General features: G+C 31.9%; 1 long non-coding RNA gene across 1 annotated transcript; it reads left to right on the forward strand.

The window, feature by feature from the left end:
• The first annotated feature begins 5598 nt into the window (after positions 1-5598).
• On the forward strand, positions 5599-9645 carry LOC128284346 (uncharacterized). Its single transcript, XR_008274765.1, has 2 exons — positions 5599-5680; positions 9373-9645. It is a non-coding gene; the product is annotated as an uncharacterized LOC128284346 (long non-coding RNA).
• Positions 9646-10999: the final 1354 nt, after the last annotated feature.

The raw sequence follows: 10999 nt of genomic DNA on the forward strand, positions 1-10999 counted from the left end.
TAGATCTCAAATATAGAAAGGATCTAGCCCGGACGGGTGTTCCTTGAATGATCGAGCCTCTCGAAGAATATATGTGCATTGAGGATTAGCCCGGACGGGTAATCCAATTAGGGTTTGAATTTAGCCTAGACCGGTAATTCAGATTCGAACTCACTAAGGGTGATAGTCGCTATAAGGGATTTAGCCTGGACTGGTAATCCCGACATCACCTTATGAGTTTATATTAGGGGGATTTAGCCTGGACTGGTAATTCTGCTGTAAGATGTGAGGTTCGTGGGAGTGCATACATGAAATGATCATTCTTATGAATTGACGGTAAATGGATTGTAACAGCCTAATTTTCAGTGGTATCGGGAATAGAGATTTGAGATCACTAAATCCGGCAGGTGAGTTAAAAATTTAATAAATTAATACCTATGAGTCAAATACGAATATAAAAGCATTTTTGAATTAGTGAATTTGGTGATCTAAAAAAAAAAATTAATTAGGTAAATTGGGTCGAGAATGAGGTATCGAGACCTCAACTTCATAAATCGAGCCATAAATATTTTTAGAAATATTTATGGAGTGTTGGTGAGGTAGTATTAAAATTTAGTCAGAAAATTTTTACGTTTGGGTGGTTAATTAAATAAAAAGGACAAAATTGAAAATGGTGAAAAAGTTGCTAGAAGGATTAAATAGCTCAATTGTCAAATGAGGAAGGACCTAAAGTGAAAATAGTCCTAAAGGAGATATTTTGGGCGGCAATAGCTGAGAAAAATCAGGAAATGGATGAAATAAGGGCAAAATTGGAAAATTACCAAAATTGGCTAAATAAAAATGGGACTAAATTGGAATATCTAGAATTCTCTTCATTTCTCTTCATATTCATCAGCTGAAAAACAGCCATGGAGGAGGGTTCAAGCTGGTTTTCATACTTTAGCTTCATGTAAGTTTAATTCTTGCTTTCTCCTTGAAATTTTTATGTTTTTGTGACTTTTACAACTAGGTCCACTTGTTGAATTCATTAGTTTTTGATTCTATGAAAGAAATTGAAAGTTGTTATGAATATGTGCTGGAAGTATATGATGATTTGGCATGGAATTAGAGCTTTAAATTATTTATATGCTGATTTTATTGAAAGAATTGAATAGAAAGTGAATGTTTGGGACCTAATTGTAAAAGAGTTTGAAGTTAAAGTTTCATATGGAAATTCTGAATTTCAAAAATTATGAAATAACTTATAATGTCTAGAAAAGTGTTAATTGAGAAAATTATCTTAATTGAGGGGTTAATTGAGCAAGGACTGAATTGTATGAATTGTGAAATTTGGAGCAAAATGGAAATAAACATTTTGCACTAAAACTGTTTTAGACAGCAGCAGTAGTCTAACTTTGAAAAATCACTAAAAATTATAGAAATCGAATTAGAGGATGAATAAAATATGAAATTAAAGCTTATTGAGTCTAGTTTCTTATAAAAGAAATTATGTAAGCAATGGAATTGTAAATCATCAGATACAATAACTTTTGTGAGACAAGGTCAGAATGATTTCGAGTTCCCCTGTTCTGACTTTGGAAAATCATAAAAAATTGGATAAAAATAATTAGGGCTTAAATTTATATGTTTAGAATCCTGAATGAGTCTATTTTCAATAGAAACAAACGAGGATATCATTCGAATCCTGTACAAGAAGATAACTAATTTTTAGTGAAGAAGGGTCGGAACTGTCAGACAGCAGAACAGGGGAGACTTCAATGAATAAACTGTATTAATTGGCCCAACCAAAATTATGAAATTTTTATGGTAAGAAGGTATATGAGTCTAGTTTTATAGAAAATTAGCGGATCTTAATTTGGAGTTCTATAGCTCAAGATAAAAATAATTTAGTGACTATGACACAGATGGATAGCTTGAATATTCACATAAGTAGATAATGAAAATTATGGATAATGTTACTTACAAGTGTGTTGTTTATACTAAGGATGTGGATGGAGAGGAGGAGGAGGAAAATGTACATATATATGAATGACTCGTGTATAAATTGATCACATGCCGGTTATAATCGATGAGTGTTGGATTAGAAATTATATAATGTTTTATTTGGAATATTTATTATGAAATTATGATTATCGTTATAATACAAAAATTGAACTTGTGAGTTTATATGGCTAAATTTTAGTGATTATTTGTTAATTTTATGAATTTTATGATGAGTTATTTCATATGTATTGATGATAAAATCGTGAATAATGTAAAAGCATGAAAATTGAATAAATGATCAAATTGAGCATTTCGATCAAAGTGACAAGATGAATTGAAGGAAAAGACCATGGTTGGACCATGGAAACAAGTGATAAGTGATATCTTGGCTATACTTATCGATCAAGGACAAATGAAAGTGATAAGTGATAGCTTGGCTACACTTATCGATCAATGGCAAATGACAACTGAAAAGTGGTAGCTTGACTACGATCGATGAAAAGTGGTAGTTTCACTACGATCGGTGAAAAGTGGTAGCTTCTGCTACCTAATCAGTGAAAAGTGGTAGTTTCGGCTACCTGATTAGTGAAAAGTGGTAGCCCCGGCTACCTGATCAGTGAAAAATGGTAGCACCAGCTACCTGATCAGTGAATAGTGGTAGCTTTGGCTACAAGTGACAAGTGACAAGTGACAAGTGATTTCTGTATAAGACCATATCTGGGATATGGCATCGGTGTGATATATGCTACTGTATAAGACCATATCTGGGATATGACATCAGTGAGATATGTGATTATGTGTAAGACCATAGCTGGGCTATGGCATCATTATGTAAAGATGTGTAAGACCATAGTTGAACTATAGCATCGAAAAAAACGAAGTACTCAATTCCGTAAGATGTTCACTAATTTGAAGAAGTTTGGTAAGTATTACATGGAATTATGTGACATAAGGAAATACGAGTTGATGAGACATGAGCATAAAACTTAGTTGATGGATGAATTCATTTGTGATTATATATTTCTATGCCTTGAGTGTATTATCCGTATGAATTGGTACTCCAAATGAGTTAATGAGAAAACTTCTAGTATGAAATAATCTGAGTTCGAAATGAAATATCATGAAAACGTACTTGAAATACATTGGCATGTATTGTATATGCCATTTGAATTCATAAATGTGGAAAGCAAATGTACGTGGAAATATAAGATGATGATATTTGTACATGGAATTTATTGATGAATACGTACATCAAAATTTATATGATAAATTTTAGTGAACATTGAAATTGGGCTCAATAAGTGATTTGGAAATTTAAATCGTAATTGGTAGGAAGAGTTAATGAATTGCATATTTATGAATTGTTACACGTATTTGTGCGAAATACGAGGAAGTGATGGTAATTGATACATGGAAATATGAAACTATGATATATATATAAAACATGGAATATGTTTGATAAATGTGTTCATTCATAATTATAGAATTATGTACCTCATGTGTGCTATTTGCATAAAGATGATATTTCAAATACTTTAGTGAATAAAGCTTAAATATGAAATAGTATGAAATCGAAACAAATTGTTATGAAAATGTATTTAAATTATCTGTAAGTGTTTCGTGCTTCTCGGTAATGCCTCGTACTCTATTCCGGCGACAGATACGGGTAGGGGGTGTTACATTTATTGGTATCAGAGCTTCGGTTTAGTCGATTCTCGGATCAAATGAGATGTGTAAAGTGTTTAGAGTACATGCCGTATAAATCTGTGATAAAGTGATGTGTATAATCTGATCAAATTTTTATTTTACTTATAGACATAAATACTTTTCAATCGAGTTATTTCAGAAAGTGTTGAAAGTGACACTAATGTGTCTGAGTAAGAATGTGTTTATGATGAGTTGAAACTTGGAAAGGTATGAAAAAGAGTTCATGATATGGATGTGATGATGTATGAAATGAAATAAAAGTTTATCTTGTGATGAGCACGCCTATGTTGTTTGGTATTTATATGATGTTATGTTGTTGATAAATGATATGTTGGATGTATATATATATATATATAAGAGCTAAAAGTCTAGGCTTTACAATCTTCACCCCCTATCATTATGGTATTATATAATAAAGTTTATGAAATTTATATTGAATAAGTTCACAAGTGTGAAACAAAAGAGTTCAAAAAGTGGAATAATTAATAATGTAGTCACAGATTAAAATGGTTTAGCAAGTAAAAACGGTTCTGGAAGAGATGATAGACTGTTTGGAAAATCATTCAAATTAAGTGATGCCACAGTTAAAGAAGAGGACAATCAACTTATCCAGGTATGATATCTAAAGAATGTGTTATCAGGAATTCTTCGAGTTTTCTTAAGAAGATTGGCATTGACAAAGTGTGGATTGTGACTGTTCAAGCTAAATTTTTATATTAATTTCCTTTTATTAGGCAATATTGATTAATGTCAATGAGATAAATCGAGATGTGGTGTTTTGTTTGAACTAATGCCGTTAGTAAAGCTTTTTGACTAGCATATTACGGAAATTGTGAAAGATTATGTGTTTGAGTTGTTCTAACAACTTGAAGAGGAAATTGTTTTGAAAGGTTAATATTGTTTGACAGTTAAGATGGAATTAGATGTTTTAATCAGAACAAGTTATTCAGTTAGAAGGTAAATTGAGATATATGTATGTAAATCGATCCTCGAGTTTGGAAATGAATTTTATGTATTCATGGGTAAATAGACGGATAGTCCGGAAAATAAAAAAAATAAAAAAAAAAAAAAATTCTTGATTCCAAGAGTTTAAAGTGTCGAATATTACAGAAAAATTTGAATTTAAGACAGTGATGATGATTTGAGTTGTTGAAAGATTGTGAGTAGCTATCGATTAACCTTTGAGAAGAGTAAACGTAGATATATATGCTCTGAGTAATGAAGTTTTGTTTACTTTGCGAGTGATGATTACTTAATTAATATTGTATAATGACATTCAGAAAATTTAAAGAAATCGAGTACAGTGTAAGGTTCTTAGGCAACATTACAGGATGGAGGATTTATGCTGAAACCTTAACCTCTTTTCTGATAAGATTTTCGGGGACGAAAATCCCTAAAGGGGGGGAGAGTTGTAACAGCCTAATTTTCAGTGGTATCGGGAATAGAGATTTGAGATCACTAAATCCGGCAGGTGAGTTAAAAATTTAATAAATTAATACCTATGAGTCAAATACGAATATAAAAGCATTTTTGAATTAGTGAATTTGGTGATCTAAAAAAAAATTAATTAGGTAAATTGGGTCGAGAATGAGGTATCGAGACCTCAACTTCATAAATCGAGCCATAAATATTTTTAGAAATATTTATGGAGTGTTGGTGAGGTAGTATTAAAATTTAGTCAGAAAATTTTTACGTTTGGGTGGTTAATTAAATAAAAAGGACTAAATTGAAAATGGTGAAAAAGTTGCTAGAAGGATTAAATAGCTCAATTGTCAAATGAGGAAGGACCTAAAGTGAAAATAGTCCTAAAGGAGATATTTTGGGCGGCAATAGCTGAGAAAAATCAGGAAATGGATGAAATAAGGGCAAAATTGGAAAATTACCAAAATTGGCTAAATAAAAATGGGACTAAATTGGAATATCTAGAATTCTCTTCATTTATCTTCATATTCATCAGCTGAAAAACAGCCATGGAGGAGGGTTCAAGCTGGTTTTCATACTTTAGCTTCATGTAAGTTTAATTCTTGCTTTCTCCTTGAAATTTTTATGTTTTGTGACTTTTACAACTAGGTCCACTTGTTGAATTCATTAGTTTTGATTCTATGAAAGAAATTGAAAGTTGTTATGAATATGTGCTGGAAGTATATGATGATTTGGCATGGAATTAGAGCTTTAAATTATTTATATGCTGATTTTATTGAAAGAATTGAATAGAAAGTGAATGTTTGGGACCTAATTGTAAAAGAGTTTGAAGTTAAAGTTTCATATGGAAATTCTGAATTTCAAAATTATGAAATAACTTATAATGTCTAGAAAAAGTGTTAATTGAGAAAATTATCTTAATTGAGGGGTTAATTGAGCAAGGACTGAATTGTATGAATTGTGAAATTTGGAGCAAAATGGAAATAAACATTTTGCACTAAAACTGTTTTAGACAGCAGCAGTAGTCTAACTTTGAAAAATCACTAAAAATTATAGAAATCGAATTAGAGGATGAATAAAATATGAAATTAAAGCTTATTGAGTCTAGTTTCTTATAAAAGAAATTATGTAAGCAATGGAATTGTAAATCATCAGATACAATAACTTTTGTGAGACAAGGTCAGAATGATTTCGAGTTCCCCTGTTCTGACTTTGGAAAATCATAAAAAATTGGATAAAAATAATTAGGGGCTTAAATTTATATGTTTAGAATCCTGAATGAGTCTATTTTCAATAGAAACAAACGAGGATATCATTCGAATCCTGTACAAGAAGATAATTAATTTTTAGTGAAGAAGGGTCGGAACTGTCAGACAGCAGAACAGGGGAGACTTCAATGAATAAACTGTATTAATTGGCCCAACCAAAAATTATGAAATTTTTATGGTAAGAAGGTATATGAGTCTAGTTTTATAGAAAATTAGCGGATCTTAATTTGGAGTTCTATAGCTCAAGATAAAAATAATTTAGTGACTATGACACAGATGGATAGCTTGAATATTCACATAAGTAGATAATGAAAATTATGGATAATGTTACTTACAAGTGTGTTGTTTATACTAAGGATGTGGATGGAGAGGAGGAGGAGGAAAAATATACATATATATGAATGACTCGTGTATAAATTGATCACATGCCCGGTTATAATCGATGAGTGTTGGATTAGAAATTATATAATGTTTTATTTGGAATATTTATTATGAAATTATGATTATCGTTATAATACAAAAATTGAACTTGTGAGTTTATATGGCTAAATTTTAGTGATTATTTGTTAATTTTATGAATTTTATGATGAGTTATTTCATATGTATTGATGATAAAATCGTGAATAATGTAAAAGCATGAAAATTGAATAAATGATCAAATTGAGCATTTCAGTTCAGTGACAAGATGAATTGAAGGAAAAGACCATGGTTGGACCATGGAAACAAGTGATAAGTGATATCTTCGGCTATACTTATCTGATCAAGGACAAATGAAAGTGATAAGTGATAGCTTCGGCTACACTTATCTGATCAATGGCAAATGACAACTGAAAAGTGGTAGCTTCAGCTACCTGATCAGTGAAAAGTGGTAGTTTCACTACGATCGGTGAAAAGTGGTAGCCGCTACCTAATCAGTGAAAAGTGGTAGCTTCGGCTACCTGATCAGTGAAAAGTGGTAGCCCCGGCTACCTGATCAGTGAAAAATGGTAGCACCAGCTACCTGATCAGTGAATAGTGGTAGCTTTGGCTACAAGTGACAAGTGACAAGTGACAAGTGATTTCTGTATAAGACCATATCTGGGATATGGCATCGGTGTGATATATGCTACTGTATAAGACCATATCGGGATATGATATGTGATATGTGATTATGTGTAAGACCATAGTGGGCTATGGCATCATTATGTAAAGATGTGTAAGACCATAGTTGAACTATAGCATCGAAAAAAACGAAGTACTCAATTCCGTAAGATGTTCACTAATTTGAAGAAGTTTGGTAAGTATTACATGGAATTATGTGACATAAGGAAATACGAGTTGATGAGACATGAGCATAAAACTTAGTTGATGGATGAATTCATTTGTGATTATATATTTCTATGCCTTGAGTGTATTATCCGTATGAATTGGTACTCCAAATGAGTTAATGAGAAAACTTCTAGTATGAAATAATCTGAGTTCGAAATGAAATATCATGAAAACGTACTTGAAATACATTGGCATGTATTGTATATGCCATTTGAATTCATAAATGTGGAAAGCAAATGTGCGTGGAAATATAAGATGATGATATTTGTACATGGAATTTATTGATGAATACGTACATCAAAATTTATATGATAAATTTTAGTGAACATTGAAATTGGGCTCAATAAGTGATTTGGAAATTTAAATCGTAATTGGTAGGAAGAGTTAATGAATTGCATATTTATGAATTGTTACACGTATTTGTGCGAAATACGAGGAAGTGATGGTAATTGATACATGGAAATATGAAACTATGATATATATATAAAAACATGGAATATGTTTGATAAATGTGTTCATTCATAATTATAGAATTATGTACCTCATGTGTGCTATTTGCATAAAGATGATATTTCAAATACTTTAGTGAATAAAGCTTAAATATGAAATAGTATGAAATCGAAACAAATTGTTATGAAAATGTATTTAAATTATCTGTAAGTGTTTCGTGCTTCTCGGTAATGCCTCGTACTCTATTCCGGCGACAGATACGGGTAGGGGGTGTTACATGGATAATCCATCGGAATTTCCTAGAAACTCAACGGGATTAATATGATGTATATCAATGAGTAAATGATAAATGATGAGCTCTTCTAAGACAAATTTACATGGTGCATTGTCATGAGACTAATTTGATGATTGAGTGTATGTGATAGGGAATTATCCTATACTTGGAATGTATGACTAAGTGTGCCCATGAGAAATAATAACTTTTATATTGAGCTCCATTGTGAAAAATGAGTAAGGGATCCATGAAATGGTAAGTTCATGATAGTTGGAAATGATCTTATGATAGTGATCATTATATTGTACCAAAACAGATTTGGACAGCAACATTGGTCTGAATTTGAAAATCCACTAAAAATAGTGGAAATTGAGTTAGAAGCTTAATAAAATATGAAATTAAATCTTAATGAGCCTAGTATCACATAAAAGAAACGGTGAAAGCAAAAGAATTCTGTATCATGAGATATTTGAATTCTTGTGAGACAGAGTCGGAGTGATTCCGGACTCCCCTGTCTCAACTTTGGAAAATCACTAGAAATTTTACAAAAATAATTATGAGTTAAAATTCATATTAATGAAATCCTTAATGAGTTTAATTTTAGGATAAAGAGATAGGAACATTATCCGAGTCTCGTACTATGAGATAAATAAATTTTAGTGAAGAAAGGTCAAAGCTGTCAAACAGCAAAACAATGGAGACTTTGAATCATAAACTGTACTTATTGGCTAGACTAAAAATTCTGAAAATTTTATGATAAAAAGATATATGAGTCTAGTTTTTGGGAAAATTAACAGATCTTAATTTGGAGTTCCTTAGCTCCGGATATAAATAATTTAATGATTTTGACTCAGGAAAATAGCTTAGCTGGAATTTGAATAAATAGAAAGAATATGAAAATAGCATGTTATCGCATTACTTATTATTTTCATGCGAGCTTACTAAGTGTAAAGCTTACTCCCTCCTTTCCATTTCTTTTAGTTTTGTCAAGTCAGCTCGGGGTTGGAGATCGTCGGAGACAGCATCACACTATCGAGCCATTATCCATGGAGTATTGATATGTGTATGTTAAATGTTTTCAAATGAGTGGCATGTATAGGGACTTAGTTTTTCTATGATGATTGTTGTTGTGATTAGCCAAAGGTATTAGTTTATATTGATTTGTTGTTTATAGCCATGAGATATGGCTTATAATGATTTTGGCTTGTAAGCCCATTTATCCATGATATGTGTTAATGTCTTGTGATGTGGTTATGTGGTTGTGCTTGTTCACTATGTATGAGAAGTATATGGCATATGTACATGATGAATGCCATTGAAATCGTGTATGTGTGTGTATGTAAAGATGACAAAAAGGCTTGGAAATTAGCCTAAGTCTTGACCATACGGGTAGAGACATGACCGTGTGTCTAAGCCGTGTGGAGGACACGGCCTCTGGCCATGGGTGTGTGCCTTGGCCGTGTACCCTTAAACGGTTGCTGATGTCATAAATAGAGAGTTACACAGGCTGAGGACACGGGCGTGTCCCAAGCCATACGGACGTGTGCGACCACACGGCCCAACCCACAAGGGCGTTTGACTCTCCAAAGCTAGAAAATTGTTAAGTTGCCCAAAGACTTTCGAAAGTTCTCAGTGTAGTCCCGAACCACCCCGATGTATGTTATAGGCTTCGAAGCCCTGTATAAGGGACAATATGCACGTGTTTGAAAAGTTTTAATTTTGGGCGAAATTTGTTAACCCAGTTTTGTATGTTTGTGAATGTTTAAGTCTGGTAATGCCTCAAACCCTGTCCTAGAGTTGGATACGGGTGAGGGGTGTTACACGTATAGCCATTTTATATTATCTTATTTAAATATACATATGATAAATATACATCCTTTTAACTATTACGTTTGATATTATTCAAAAAAAAAAAAATTCAAAATAAGGAATGTTCTATATTTAGAAACTCGAGAAAGTCGTGCCCTAACTTACGGGGTTTCAATTTTTCTCGTTGGGTCTAAATAACCGAATATCCTTTTAAAATTAAAACACATAATATTTCAAATAAAAGATAAAGACAAGCTTATTCTCAAAGGTTCAAGGTGTCGTGTCCTAACTTACGGGATGTGACACTTTGTTATCTCAAGACGAGAGGGTCTTTAACGTTTGTTTCGATTTATTCAAGCAATTTTTAAGTAAAATTAACATTAATACAAAGAAGGATCATATTTTTAAACTATTTTCAAACTTTCAACTTTCGGAATAAGACATGAATTAATCAATTAGGTACCAATTTTGGGCGTTACGAAGGTGCTAATTCTTCCTCGTACGTAATCCACTCCCGAACCTATTTTTGGATTTTTGTGGGCCAAAAAATATTATTTTAATAAATTAAACCTTTTATTAAAAAAATCAAGTTTCGAGGTGATCCAGTCACAACTCATATAAAAAGGATTGGTGGCGACTCCTATTTTCGTTTTCAAAATAAAAAAAAGTTGATTTCAAAAAATTGGTTTTGACAGGACCGATTTGGACTAAGTACCATACTCGAAACTTAATAATATATAGACAAACTTTATTGAAAAATAAATATCTCTTACATCAGAAACTTTATACTTTAATACAA

Source organism: Gossypium arboreum, chromosome 11 (assembly GCF_025698485.1).
Source record: "Gossypium arboreum isolate Shixiya-1 chromosome 11, ASM2569848v2, whole genome shotgun sequence".
NCBI classification, from domain to species: Eukaryota; Viridiplantae; Streptophyta; class Magnoliopsida; order Malvales; family Malvaceae; genus Gossypium; species Gossypium arboreum.